General features: G+C 43.4%; 1 long non-coding RNA gene and 1 other non-coding gene across 2 annotated transcripts; one reads left to right on the forward strand and one right to left on the reverse strand.

Annotated features, from left to right (window-relative positions):
* Positions 1 to 301: 301 nt before the first annotated feature.
* TRNAA-CGC lies at positions 302 to 374 on the reverse strand. The gene has a single exon. It is a non-coding gene; the product is annotated as a tRNA-Ala (tRNA).
* Positions 375 to 5,936: 5,562 nt separating this feature from the next.
* Positions 5,937 to 8,435, forward strand: LOC123401553. Its single transcript, XR_006611125.1, has 3 exons — positions 5,937 to 6,103; positions 7,033 to 7,110; positions 8,155 to 8,435. It is a non-coding gene; the product is annotated as an uncharacterized LOC123401553 (long non-coding RNA).
* The last annotated feature ends 6,971 nt before the right edge of the window (positions 8,436 to 15,406 follow it).

Here is a 15,406-nt window from a genome sequence, read left to right on the forward strand (position 1 = left end):
ATTGGCTTTTTATCTGTTTTCCAGCAATCAAGCTCAAATGAACATGTATGCGATGCAGACAAAAGTTACTACGGGAAGTAAACACGTCCGAGATAAGAAAAAAGGTCTCAAGAAGCCGGATGAAAAAATACAAAAGAGAGGAAATGTCAGATAGTAGACTTGTTTTCCCAAAACAAAACCGTAAGAGGAAGATGGAGGAATGAAGGGGGGAAAAGGAGTATATTTGGTTTTCTCCAAACAAAAAACATTAAAGAAACTAATGGAATGAAAAAGAATGAAGGGACAAAACGAAGAAAAAAGTTGGAGGTGCGGGGAGTCGAACCCCCTGCCTCTCGCATGCGAAGCGAGCGCTCTACCATATGAGCTACACCCCCGATTTCTATCTTACATCGAGACACGTGATCATTACTTGTAATTGTGTGTGCTAAATTGATGAGATACTTATCCTAGCTAATTTCATGTCCTAATCAGTGGGAGCAGGTCAGAAAATTGACCAAATCATCGCCCACAACATACCTGTGCTCTGATGCCACTATTGGGGAACGTAGTAATAATTCAAAAAATTCCTACGTGTCACCAAGATCAATATAGGAGATGCTAGCAACGAGAATGGAATAGCATATTCATACCGTTGAATATCGCTAAGAGGAAGCGTTACAATGAACGTGGTTGATGGAGTCGTACTCGTGGCGATTCAAATCGCGGAACATACGATCCAAGCACCGAACGAACGGCGCCTCCACGTTCAACACACGTACAGCCCGGGCACGTCTCCTGCTTCTTGATCCAGCAAGGGGGAGGAGAAGTTGAGGGAGAGCTCTGGTAGCACGACGGCATGGTGGCGATGGAGCTTGTGGTTCTCCGGCAGGGCTTCTCCAAGTGTCGCGGAGGAGGAGAAGTGGAGGGGTAGGGCTACACCAAGGGGGAGGGTTCAGGTGTATGCGCAGCCCTCTCACCCCTCCTAAATTTATAGGGGGAAGGGGAGAGGGGGCCGGCCACCCTAGAAACCCTAGGAGGGAGTGGCGTTGGACTAGGGGGTGGCTTGCCTCCCAAGTTGGTGGGAGGCAGCCCCCACGCCCTAGGGTTCCCAGCCCTAGGCGCCTTGGGCCCCTTGGGTGGTGCGTACCAGCCCACCAAGGAGCTGGTTCCCTCCCTCTTTCGGCTCATGTGGCCCTCCGGGACAGGTGACCCCTCTCGGTGGACCCCCAGAACTCTTTCGGTGGTCCCGGTACAATACTGATAAAATCTGAAACCTTTTCGGTGACCGAAACATGACTTCCCACATATAAATCTTCACCTCCAGACTATTCCAGAACTCCTCGTGATGTCTGGGATCTCATCCGGGACTCCGAACTACTTTCCGTAACCACATATACAATTCCCATTGCAACTCTAGTGTCACCGAACATTAAGTGTGTAGACCCTATTGGTTCGGGAACTATGCAGACATGACCGAGACGCCTCTCCGGCGAACAACCTATAGCGGGATCTGGATATCCATATGGGCTCCCACATGTTCCACGATGATCTCATCAGATGAACCACGATGTCGGGGATTCACTTAATCCCGTATAAAATTCCCTTTGTCTATCGGTATTATACTTGCCTGAGATTCGATCGTTGGTATTCCTATACCTTGTTCAATGTCGTTACCGGCAAGTATCTTTACTCGTTCCATAACACATGGTCCTGAGGCTAACTCCTTGGTCACATTGAGCTCATTATGATGATGTATTACCGAGTGGGCCGAGAGATACCTCTCCGTCACACGGAGTGACAAATCCCAGTCTTGATTTGTACCAACCCAACACACACTTTCGGAGATACCTGTAATGCACCTTTATAGTCACCCAGTTACATTGTGACGTTTGATACACCCAAAGCATTCCTACGGTATCCAGGACTTGCACAATCTCATGGTCTAAGGAAATGATACTTGACATTACAAAAGTTCTAGCAGACGAACTACACAATCATGTGCTATGCTTAGGATTGGGTCTTGTCCATCACGTCATTCTCCTAATGATGTGATCCCGTTATCAACGACATCCAATGTCCATGGTCAGGAAACCATGACCATCTATTGACCAACGAGCTAGACAACTAGAGGCTCACTAGGGACATGGTGTGGTCTATTTATTCACACATGTATTATTGTTTCCCGTTAATACAACTACAACACGAACAATACACAATTATCATGAACAAGGAAATATAATAATAACCATTTTATTATTGCCTCTAGGAAATATTTCCAACAGGGATTTGTGTGAGTGACATGCCCCGTGAGTTGCTTATGTTTTGCCAAAATGTCGATTTATTTCCGTTTCAGCGAATTTCGAGCAAACTCGATATGTCCTATTTTTAGGCAAGGTCATGCCAAATTTTTATATGATCGACTTTGATGCATGCATGCATTTTGTTTATCAACATTTTGCTTGTTATACCATGTAGTCATGAAGGTGAGTGGAAGGAAAGTTGAGCGATACTTGCAATCCACGGTGATGGACTTGTATGCAAATAAACGGACAGGGATTATATGTCCGTGTACAAGATGCAAAGAAGGAGTAATTTTGGACCCTTTTGATCGCGGCAGTTTGAAGGCCCACTTTTTGATCAATGGTTTCATCGATGGCTATAGTCGGTGGATAAGTGAAGATGATGATGACGACATCCACATGGCACGGAATAACAACATAGGACTAGACGAAGAGATGACCGATCCACACGAAGTTGATGGCACCGGACATGGTGGCGTTGAAGAGTATGGAGACGGCGGCAGGGAAGAGTTCGGACACGACAGCGGGGCAGAGTCCGGACATGGCGGAGAAGAGGTGACGGCACGCCGCAGTCTTCGATGCTACTATGTTCAGTCGTGCAAGACCCTCATGTTCGGGACCTCCTTCGCAAGAGTATGACTAGCGATAGAGTTTCTTCTAGAGAGGAGGCCAAGCTGGCGCAACTTAAAGTAGACTCGAAGACTCCATTATATGACAGTTGGGATCCCGAGGTGACCCGCTTGAGCTTCACGCTCGTACTTCTAAAGATGAAGGCCAGAAAAAAATGGAAAAACAAAAGCCTCGATGAGCATTTGAAGTATCTACATAATAAAGTTCTTCCTGTGGGGAACCTATGTCCTACTAGTGTCTAGCAGGCCAATAAAATCGTTTGCCCTCTTGATCTATCGTACATTAGATATGACGCATGCATCAAAGATTACATCATTTATCTAGGGGGAGCACGCGAAAAAACCAGGTGTACAGTGTGCAATGCTTCTCGATACAAGAAGGCAGGAAAGAAAGCTCCTGAGAAAGTTGCATGGGACTTTCCGATCACTCCCCACCTGTAGCGGTATTTTGTAGATCCTAAGGAAGCAAAGCTCATGCGCTGGCACACGGAGACGAAGAAGCCCGATGATGGAGATGATTCAAAGCTGAGACACATCGCTTGCTGATGACCCACAAGTTTAGGGGATCTATCATAGTCCTTTCGATAAGTAAGAGTGTTGAAACCAACGAGGAGCAGAAGGATCTGACAAGTGGTTTTCAGCAAGGTAAAATCTGCAAGCACTGAAATTATCGGTAACAAGTAGTTGTGTGACAAGATGATTCATAGCAAGTAGCAAGTAACAAAAGTAACCACGGTGCAGCAAAGTGGCCCAATCCCTCTTGTAGCAAGGGACAAGCCTGGACAAACTCTTATAGGAGGTAAAACGCTCCCGAGGACACATGTGAATTTTTGTCAAGCTAGTTTTCATCATGTTCATATGATTCGCGTTCGCTACTTTGATAGTTTGATATGTGGGTGGACTGGCGCTTGGGTACTGCCCTTACTTGGACAAGCATCCCACTTGTGATTAACCCCTCTCGCAAGCATCCGCAACTATGAAAGAAGAATTAAGACAAAGTCTAACCATAGCATTAAACTAGTGGATCCAAATCAGCCCCTTACGAAGCAACGCATAAACTAGGGTTTAAGCTTCTGTCACTCTAGCAACCCATCATCTACTTACTACTTCCCAATGCCATCCTCTAGGGCCCAATAATGGTGAAGTGTTATGTAGTCGACGTTCACATAACACCACTAGAGGAAAAACAACATACAACACATCAAATTATCGAACGAATACCAAATTCACGTGACTACTTATTGCAAGACTTATCCCATGTCCTTAGGAACAAAAGTAACTACTCACAAAGCATAATCATATTCATGACCAGAGATGTAACGAGTAGCATCAAAGATCTGAACATATAATCTTCCACCAAGTAATCCAACTAGCATCAACTACAAAGAGTAATTAACACTACTAGCAACCTTACAAGTAGCAATCATAGTCGCGAGACAGAGATTGGTTACAAGTGATGAAGTAGGGTTTGGAGATGACATGGTGCTGATGAAGATGTTGATGGTGATGAGTCCCCTCCCACGAGAGGAGTATTGGTGATGACGATGGCGATGATTTCCCCCTCCGAGAGGGAAGTTCCCCGGCAAGATCGTCCTACCGGAGCTCTAGATTGGTTCTGCTCAAGTTCCGCCTCGTGGCGGCGGCGAATCCTCCGAAAAGCCTCCTCTTGATTTTTTCTGGAACGAAACCCTTCTTCTAGCAAAATAGGGGGGCCAGAGGGCCAAGTGGGTGTTGGGGAACGTCGCATGGGAAACAAAAAATTTCCTACGCGCACGAAGACCTATCATGGTGATGTCCATCTACGAGAGGGGATTTCTGATCTACGTACCCTTGTAGATCGCACAACAGAAGCGTTAGTGAACGTGGTTGATTTAGTGGAACGTCCTCATGTCCCTCGATCCGCCCCGCGAACCGTCCCGCGATCCGTCCCACGATCTAGTGCCGAACGGACGGCAGCTCCGCGTACAGCACACGTACAGCTCGACGATGATCTCGGCCTTCTTGATCCAGCAAGAGATATAGAGAGGTAGATGAGTTCTCCGGAAGCATGACGGCGCTCCGGAGTTTGGTGGTGATCTAATCTCAGCAGGGCTCCGCCCGAGCTCCGCAGAAACGCGATCTAGAGGTAAAACCATGGAGGTATGTGGTCGGGCTGCCTTGAAAAAGTTGTCTCAAATCATCCCTAAAACCCCACTATATATAGGAGGGAGGGAGGGGAGGAGGCAGCTTCAAAACCTAAAGGTATGGCCGAAATTGGAGGTGGAGGAGTCCTACTCCAATCCTACTTGGAGTAGGATTCCACCTTGCCACTTGAAAACTCTTTCCACCTTGTGTTTTTTCCTTCTCAAACCTTATGGGCCTTAGTGGGAACTTATTCCAGCCCACTAGGGGCTGGTTTATCTCTTCCCATAGCCCATGAGACCCCTTGGGGCGTGACACCCCTCCTGATGGTCCCCGGCACCCCTCTCGGCACTCCCAATACACTATAGATGAGCCCGAAACTTTTCCGGTAATGCACGAAAACCTTCCGGTAACCAAATGAGGTCATCCTATATATCAATCTTCGTTTCCAGACCATTCCGCAAACCCTCGTGATGTCCGTGATCTCATCCGGGACTCCGAACAACATTCGGTAACCAACTATATAACTCAAATACGCATAAAACAACGTCGAACCTTAAGTGTGCAGACCCTGCGGGTTCGAGAACTATGTAGACATGACCCGAGAGATTCCTCGGTCAATATCCAATAGCGGGACTTGGATGCCCATATTGGATCCTACATATTCTATGAAGGTCTTATCGTTTGAACCTTAGTGCCAAGGATTCATATAATCCCGTATGTCATTCCCTTTGTCCTTCGGTATGTTACTTGCCCGAGATTCGATCGTCAGTATCCGCATACCTATTTCAATCTCGTTTACCGGCTTGTGTGTGATGTTGTATTACCGAGTGGGCCCCGAGATACCTCTCCGTCATACGGAGTGACAAATCCCAGTCTTGATCCATACTAACTCAAAATCAGAAACTGACGTTGTAACCATGATTTGGCAGATGTACATGCAGATGTGGAATAGCACCACCCTAGTATGGTTGTAACTCCAGCGACTCAGCGGGATATACGATGCTGTTTCACTCCCCCATCATGTGATTGGCAGCTCACAGGAGCCATCTAACTTCTTGTAAGATGATGAAGGTATTCCAGTACTCCCGGTTCCTCTTTTTTTTCGCGTCTTGGTGGAAGCCATTCGGTACCATAGAAGACGCTGAAGCTATCGCTGTGGTTGTTCTTTTTTTTCGGTTGTTCCTATAGTTGACCTTATGTGCGTGTTTCTGTACGGGTAGCCGGGTTACTTGTGAATCTGTGATGGTTTTCTCTTGTGCAAAGCCGTCGTTTAATTACATTGTTGTGCAGATAGTGTATTCCCAAATCAGTCACGCTTTTGTATGTATCCAATTATTTATGTAACTGAATCTTTGTGCATGACTATGACACTCAATCCCATATTTGGCTACCACTGTATAGTTATGTCTGATTAATCACATATCAATTAGCTCTGATGGTATTCATTATGTGCCCATTGTTGAGATGTATGTAATCTTGATGAGAATTCAGGTCCAGTCTGTTACATATTTTAGAAATACAGTAGAAAACATGAAAGAAATTGGGGGAAAAATAATCCGGGTGTCGGGTTCCTTTCACGTAATTCAACGAACATCATGTTATGCAATCTTTGTTTTTAACTTGCTATGTAGTATATGAGAGGGAAAGTAGTGGTTGTAGAAAAACTGTACTGTTGATATGAGATATTATTGGCGCATGATACAATCAATTTTTTTTATTAATCAACAATGTACATAAATATAACGATGTTTTAATGGCAATTATTTTTCTCTTCATATTAGGATAAAAAATATGCAAACACGTAATAGCAATCTACAGCTCTAGAGAGTCATGTTAATCCTTTTTATACAGGAGTAAGTGGGCATGTACAGGAGTCGAGGGGGATTTTCTTTCCTAATTTCTTATTTTGAGGAAGAGTTGCCGCTTCTTTCATACGTGATTGTTTTCCCTTTCAATTGACATCAAATGAATCTGTTTTTTTCTTTTTATTATCGGTGCAGGTTTTATGTAAGGAAGCTACCTTTTTGTTATATAGCTAGCGAACCCATGGATGATTTCCTTCTTCACTTTCACAAACTGTATGTGTGGGTCTTTTTTTTGGCCGGGCCATCTATATCGTAGAAGTTTCAGCCGGGAGGAGTCCTGGGAGAGACATTTTCCCTTTATTTTGCTTGTTCATTTTTATTTTTAATCGGGAAAAGAAAGATTTTACTGATGGACTTTCATGGGTAATAAAATAGATATGTGGTTTTTTTTTTCAGTGGCCATACCTGTTACTAAAATTATCTACATCTTGTCATGTGGAGCTCATGTACAAAATTTTATGGATACAAAAGGTATTAGTATATGATATGTTCTGTACTTAGTTACATCTTCCTTGTGTCCTCATGGCTGCTCGAAACTTCTGTTCCAATAGTTGATTATTGTATTGCTATGTATTCATGTTGATGGCTTTACTAAGAATCAAAAATAAATTTTGGGATATTGAAACATAAAACCCAGCCAACCTGTCTCTTCTACTGTCTTTCGATTTTAGTTCGGCAACCTACTTGTATGCTTAATTAATCGCATGTTGCTATTTACTGGAGCAGTGTGAGAATTTACTATTATTGAGTTTAATACTTATTATATGAATATGAGCCACTTGTCATGGCAGCACTACTTGAAGTACACGCCTTGCAATAACTAGCATGGTAGCCCAATGGCGCTCTTTTTGAAGGAGATTCTGTTTTACAATGTCTTCTCGTCTAATATAATTTTATGCTTATGAAAATGTAAATCATGTTTCGGGTGTTTTATACTTGTAGAGAAGAGGTAATATGGAATTTTGTTTTCTCAAGATACGAGTGAAATCATGGGCTTGAAAACTAGAGACAACTATTTAATTCTAGTTCATAGTTTATGTTCATGCTTAGTGGAGTAATTACGTGAGTTACTAAGTTGCTGATTTAAGTTGGATTGATTTTCTGCGTTCTTTACTTGCCGTGGATATTCTTCGTTTCTCGCATAAGCATGCTGATATGTATGATATGTCCATTCCTTTTGTTTGTCTCTTCTTTTGTTTTTTGAGCTCAAGATTTTTCATCTAACTTGTTCTCTGTTTGTTTTTTAAATGTGCATAGATTTTCTACTCAAAAGCAGAATGTTGCTTTGCTTCATGACAAGTACTAGAGTTCATGCTCGAGAAGAAGACGCAAGCCAGAGTTGATGCGAGAGGAGCTTGTGGAGGCCAAGGAGAAATCCGCAAAGTATCAGTTGTTACTTAAAAGAGTTGGTGCCATGTTATGTTACTGGTTCTATAATTATAATAAGTTACTTGTGGACAATGTGGACAACGTCCATTTTATGAACATGGTGTAATGGTACAAAGTAACTAGTTGTTTTTTCTGGTTGGCAGATCTTATGAACCTGTTGTTTAATGATACTGCTAGGCCCAATATTATCCTGGTTACCTGCCAAATTGTGTTACGATTTTGGGCCTGAAAGTAAATCTGCATATGGACAGAATTATTGTGCTTGGCCCATAGTTTTGGCCCAAACGAAAATATGGAAACGGGCTAAATTACTGGGCTTAGCCCATCAGAACAAGTGACGTGGACTGATCTTGCATGGCATCCATGTCATAATTTTTGCCACGTCATCATATGTGCCATGTAGGCATCTCCACGTTGGCTTGGCCACAACAGATCCAATGTGGTGTAGGCTTATTAGTAATGACCATAATTTTGGTCAGAAACTTCTTGATCAAAATTTTGGTCAAAAGCGTTCTTGACCAAAATTATACAAAAGGTCAAGTTTGTTCATTCTTGACGGCCAACTGTTGACCTTCTGAATTTGGTCAATAAACGACAATAATGACGAAACAATGACCAAAATGAGGAGTCATAATTGACTGTATTTCTTGTAGTGAGCTTAACCCGAGTGTTCCGTGTGTGCAACTGTTTTGCACCCGTTGTATGTGAACGTTGAGTCTATCACACCCGATCATCACGTGGTGTCTCGAAATGAAGAACTGTCGCAACAGTGCACAGTCAGGGAGAACACAATTTCGTCTTGAAATTTTAGTGAGAGATCACCTCATAATGCTACCGTCGTTCTAAGAAAGATAAGGTGCATAAAGGATTAACATCACATGCAATTCATAAGTGACATGATATGGCCATCATCATGTGCTTCTTGATCTCCATCACCAAAGCACCGGCACGATCTTCTTGTCAGCGGCGTCACACCATGATCTCCATCATCATGATCTCCATCAACGTGTCGCCATCGGGGTTGTCGTGCTACTCATGATATTACTACTAAAGCTACGTCCTAGCAATATAGTAAACGCATCTGCAAGCACACACGTTAGTTTAAAGACAACCCTATGGCTCCTGCCGGTTGCCGTACCATCGACGTGCAAGTCAATATTAACTATTACAACATGATCATCTCATACATCCAATATATCACATCACATCGTTGGCCATATCACATCACAAGCATACCCTGCAAAAACAAGTTAGACGTCCTCTAATTGTTGTTGCATGTTTTACGTGGTGACCATGGGTATCTAGTAGGATCGCATCTTACTTACGCAAACACTACAACGGAGATATATGAATTGCTATTTAACCTCATCCAAGGACCTCCTCAGTCAATTCCGATTCAACTAAAGTTGGAGAAACCGACACTCGCCAGTCATCTTTGAGCAACGGAGTTACTCGTAGCGATGAAACCAGTCTCTCGTAAGCGTACGAGTAATGTCGGACCGAGCCGCTTCGATCCAACAATATCGCGGAATCAAGAAAAGACTAAGGAGGGCAGCAAGACGCACATCACCGTCCACAAAAACTTTTGTGTTCTACTGAAGATTACATCTACGCATGAACCTAGCTCATGATGCCACTGTTGGGGAACGTCGCATGTGAAACAAAAAATTTCCTATGCGCACGAAGACCTATCCTGGTGATGTCCATCTATGAGAGGGGATTTCCGATCTACGTACGCTTGTAGATCGCACAGCAGAAGCGTTAGTGAACGCGGTTGATGTAGTGAAACGTCCTCACGTCCCTCGATCCGCCCCGCAAACCGTCCCACGAACCGTCCCGCGATCCGTCCCACGATCTAGTGCCGAACGGACGGCACCTCCGCGTTCAGCACACGTACAGCTCAACGATGATCTCGGCCTTCTTGATCCAGCAAGAGAGACCGAGAGGTAGATGAGTTCTCCGGCAGCGTGACGGCGCTTCGGAGGTTGGTGGTGATCTAATCTCAGCAGGGCTCCGCCCGAGCTCCGCAGAAACGCGATCTAGAGGTAAAACCGTGGAGGTATGTGGTCAGGTTGCCTTGAAAAAGTTGTCTCAAATCAGCCCTAAAACCCCACTATCTATAGGAAGTAGGGAGGGGAGGAGGCAGCCTCGAAACCTAAAGGTTTGGCCGAAATTGGAGGTGGAGGAGTCCTACTCCAATCCTACTTGGAGTAGGATTCCACCTTCCCACTTGAAAACTCTTTCCACCTTGTGTTTTTTCCTTCTCAAACCTTATGGGCCTTAGTGGGAACTTATTCCAGCCCACTAGGGGCTGGTTTATCTCTTCCCATAGCCCATGAGACCCCTTGGGGCGTGACACCCCTCCTGATGGTCCCCGGCACCCCTCCCGGCACTCCCAGTACACTACCGATGAGCCCGAAACTTTTCCGGTAATGCACGAAAACCTTCCAGTAACCAAATGAGCTCATACTATATATCAATCTTTGTTTCCGGACCATTCCGGAAACCCTCGTGACGTCCGTGATCTCATCCGGGACTCCGAACAACATTCGGTAACCAACCATATAACTCAAATACGCATAAAACAACGTCGAACCTTAAGTGTGCAGACCCTGCGGGTTCGAGAACTATGTAGACATGACCCGAGAGACTCCTCGGTCAATATCCAATAGCGGGACCTGGATGCCCATATTGGATCCTACATATTCTACGAAGATCTTATCGTTTGAACCTCAGTGCCAAGGATTCATATAATCCCGTATGTCATTCCCTTTGTCCTTCGGTATGTTACTTGCGTGAGATTCGATCGTCAATATCCGCATACCTATTTCAATCTCGTTTACCGGCAAGTCTCTTTACTCGTTCCGTAATACAAGATCCTGCAACTTACACTAAGTCACATTGCTTGCAAGGCTTGTGTGTGATGTTGTATTACCGAGTGGGCCTCGAGATACCTCTCCGTCATACGGAGTGACAAATCCCAGTCTTGATCCATACTAACTCAACGAGCACCTTCGGAGATACCTGTAGAGCATCTTTATAGTCACCCAGTTACGTTGCGATGTTTTATACACACAAAGCATTCCTCCGGTGTCAGTGAGTTATATGATCTCATGGTCATAGGAACAAACACTTGACACGTAGAAAATAGTAGCAACAAAATGACACGATCAACTTGCTATGTCTATTAGTTTGGGTCTAGTCCATCACATGATTCTCCTAATGATGTGATCTCGTTATCAAGTAACAACACTTGCCTATGGCCAGGAAACCTTGACCATCTTTGGTCAACGAGCTAGTCAACTAGAGCCTTACTAGGGACAGTGTTTTGTCTATGTATCCACACAAGTATTGTGTTTCCAATCAATACAATTATAGCATGGATAATAAACAATTATCATGAAAAAAGAAATATAATAATAACTAATTGTTATTGCCTCTAGGGCATATTTCCAACAGTAGGAGCCCACAAGCCCCCTAGGCGTGGCCAGGGGGGAGGTCGCGCCTAACAGGCTTGTGGCCTCCTGCTGGCGCCCCTCCGGTACTTCTTCGGCCCAATATTTTTTATAAATCTCAAAAAAAATCCTCGTTGATTTTCACGGCTTTTGGAGTTGCGCAGAATTGGTATCTCAAACTTGCTCCTTTTTCAGGCGAGAATTCCAGCTGCCGGCATTCTCCCTCTTCATGTAAACCTTGCAAAATAAGAGAGAAAATGCATAAGTATTGTACCGTGAAGTGTAATAACATCCAAAAAAGCGATAAATATCAACATGAAAGCATGATGCAAAATGGACGTATCAACTCCCCCAAGCTTAAACCTCGCTTGTCCTCAAGCGAAAGCTGAGATCAATAAACATGCCCACATGTTTACAGAGAGAGGTGTCGACAAAACAAAATACGAACATGCAGGCATCATGGTCATTGTGAGAACAACAATGCCATCATATCATCTCTTATGCTAAAGTGATAATTCCTTCACAAAGTAAAGTATGGATCAAGAGCCTTACCGAGAATTAACAACCGATAGCCTTTAGTCATTGAAGCAATTGCAATTTATCACAACATCAGAAAGAGTCAAATAAGAGCTTGTAAAGCAAATCCGCATACTCAATCATATTTTTGTCTTCTACAATTGCTACAACTCACGTGTTACTCATGAGATCAAAGTTTCAGCTGAACACAGAGAACGATAGGGGCTTATAGTTTCGCCTCCCAACCACTTACCTCAAGGGTAATGTCAACAGTAATAGTTCATGAATACTTACTTCCAAGTTGACATACGAATATAGATCTTTCCCTAGCATATGACGTTAGCCAAGATAAAGACAAAATAAGGAATTGGTGTAGATCACCATGACTCTTTCAAGGGCAAAAAGTAAAGGTACAAGATAGGCCCTTCGCAAAGGGAAGCAGAGGTTGTCATGCGCTTTTGAGGTTTGGATGTGTGTCCTCTTAGTGTGGAGGAACGTCACTTTATATTGCCTCCTGTGATAAAGGACTTTATTATGCAGTCTGTCGCTTTTATGTCTTCCTCATCACAGGTTCATACAAAGCTTATTTTCCACACACGAATAGATCATACATATTTAGGGAGCAATTTTTATTGTTTGCACCGATGACAACTTACTTGAGGGATCTTATTCAATCCAAAGGTAGGTATGGCGGACTCTCATGGAAAAACTGGGTTGAAGGTTTGGCTAATATGAGGTGGAAGCCATCATCATATGCTAAGGGATCTATGGTCATATAACATTGTTCGGAACCAAGCAAACACAATTCATTATGTTGTCTTCCTTGTCCAACATCTACTTCTAGGCATGTAATAGTGTAGTGAGTGTTCATAATCATAGATGGTGTCAAAGATGATATATTTATATGTGAACCTCTCCTTCTTTATCACTTCCTATTAATTGCAACAATGACCAAGGTCTATGTTTGTCCACCCTCACCAAGTTTCAATCATCATTCTTTTTATATGTGAAGCCATCACTTCCCATAAGATCATTACATGATCTTTCATGCTTTTGTTCTTTTCTCATTCTTTTGATCATGGCATGAAGCAAGGCCCTTAACTAAGACACTCTTTATTATATGGCTCATGAGCTCGAATACATCGGGAGTGACACAAAGCAAAACTCAAGCCTAAAATACTAAGACCTTTAATATACTAGAGAAGAATAAAACCGAAAAGGAACAAACTAAGAAAAGGTAAAGGCAAAAGATATGATGGTGATATGATACCGGGGCAACTCCCCCAAGCTTGGCACAAGCCAAGGGGATTTCCCATACCCATGCTTAGTTGTCTTCCTTTGGAGGTGATGGTGGTGGAGTTGTTTTGTCCTTTGATTCCAAGTGGGCCATCAATCTTTGATTCATACCTTGGAGATCTGTGATATGTTTCTCCAGCAAAACAACTTCACGAGTGATATAAGTATTGCGAGCACGAGTTGTTTCACAAAACTTCAAGATTTCAATCAAGGATGGAGACAGTAGGTGGAGGCAGGGTTGGAGGAAATCCACTTCTTCAACTTCTTCCTTGTTGAGCATAGATTGTACTTCGTCCCACGCCTGATTCTTCCCCTTAGTTCTACCCTTGGTTTCCGTGACTTCCACTCTTTTTAGATCAGCATGTACTTCTTCATGGACTTGAGGGAAATTTTTCTCCCCGACAGATTCCTGAGACAGCATCCTTGCTCTAAATCTGCGGCAGCAAACAGGCTCAAAACGAAAACAAAGGAAATTTGCGTGATACGAGGGTCAGACCTTTCGGGAGAATATATAATGATTTTTTCCAAACCAGAAGGAGTACTCCGCAAGAAAATAGAGTCCGGGAGGCACACGAGGTGGCGACAAGCCCCCCAGGCGCGGCCAGGGGGTGGTCCGTGCCTGGCAGGCTTGTCGCCTCCTTGTGCGCTTTCCGGACTGCTTAAAATTTTTCTATTTTTTCAAAAATTCCAAAACGGAGAAAAATTCCTACTGGAAAAGTTTTGGAGTCTGTTTTCTTACCGAATCACATACCTCTTCATTTTCAGAGTCTGAAACAGGGTGATAAATATCCCTTAGGTACTCCTCCGGAGTTATGGTATTCATAATATTGGTTTCAACATTTATGGGAGTACCCGAGGTATAATGCTTGATTCTTTGCCCATTTACCACTCTCGGAAAATTACCTTATGTGTTGTTGATCTTGATGGCACCGGAACGATATACTTCCTCAACAATGTAAGGACCTTCCCATTTAGAGAGAAGCTTGCCTGCAAAAAAACTTAAACGAGAATTATATAGCAAGACATAATCACCTACATTGAACTCACGCTTCTGTATCCTTTTATCATGCCACCTCTTAACCTTTTCTTTGAACAACTTGGCATTTTCATATGCCTGAGTTCTCCATTCATCAAGCGATCTAATGTCAAATAACCTCTTCTCACCAACAAGTTTGAAATCAAAGTTGAGCTCTATGATTGCCCGATAAGCCTTATGCTCAAGCTCAAGAGGTAAATGACATGCTTATTGTACACCATTTTGTACGGAGACATGCCCTTGGGATTCTTATAGGCAGTTCTATAAGCGCACAATGCGTCATCGAGCTTCTTAGACCAATTCTTTCTAGACCTATTGACAGTCTTTTGCAGAATTAGTTTAATCTCTCTATTGCTTAGCTCTACTTGACCACTGGACTGAGGGTGATAGGGAGACGCAATTCTATGGTTGACATCGTACTTAGCAAGCGTTTTACGGAAAGCACCATGAATGAAATGTGAACCACCGTCGGTCATTAGATATCTAGGGACTCCAAATCTAGGGAAAATAACTTCTTTAAGCATCTTGATGGAGGTGTTGTGATCAACACTACTAGTTGGGATAGCTTCTACCCCCTTAGTGACGTAATCGACAACAACTAGGATATGAGTATACCCGTTGGATTTTGGAAAAAGGTCCCATATAATCAAAGCCCCAGACATCAAATGGTTCAATGACAAATGAATAGTTCATAGTCATTTCCTGACTTTTACTGATATTACCTATTATTTTACATTCGTCACAAGACAAGACAACCTTACGGGCATCCTTGAAGAGAGTGGGCCAATACAAACTTGATTGCAATACCTTGTGTGCA

This window comes from Hordeum vulgare, chromosome 6H (assembly GCF_904849725.1).
Source record: "Hordeum vulgare subsp. vulgare chromosome 6H, MorexV3_pseudomolecules_assembly, whole genome shotgun sequence".
Taxonomy (NCBI): domain Eukaryota; kingdom Viridiplantae; phylum Streptophyta; class Magnoliopsida; order Poales; family Poaceae; genus Hordeum; species Hordeum vulgare.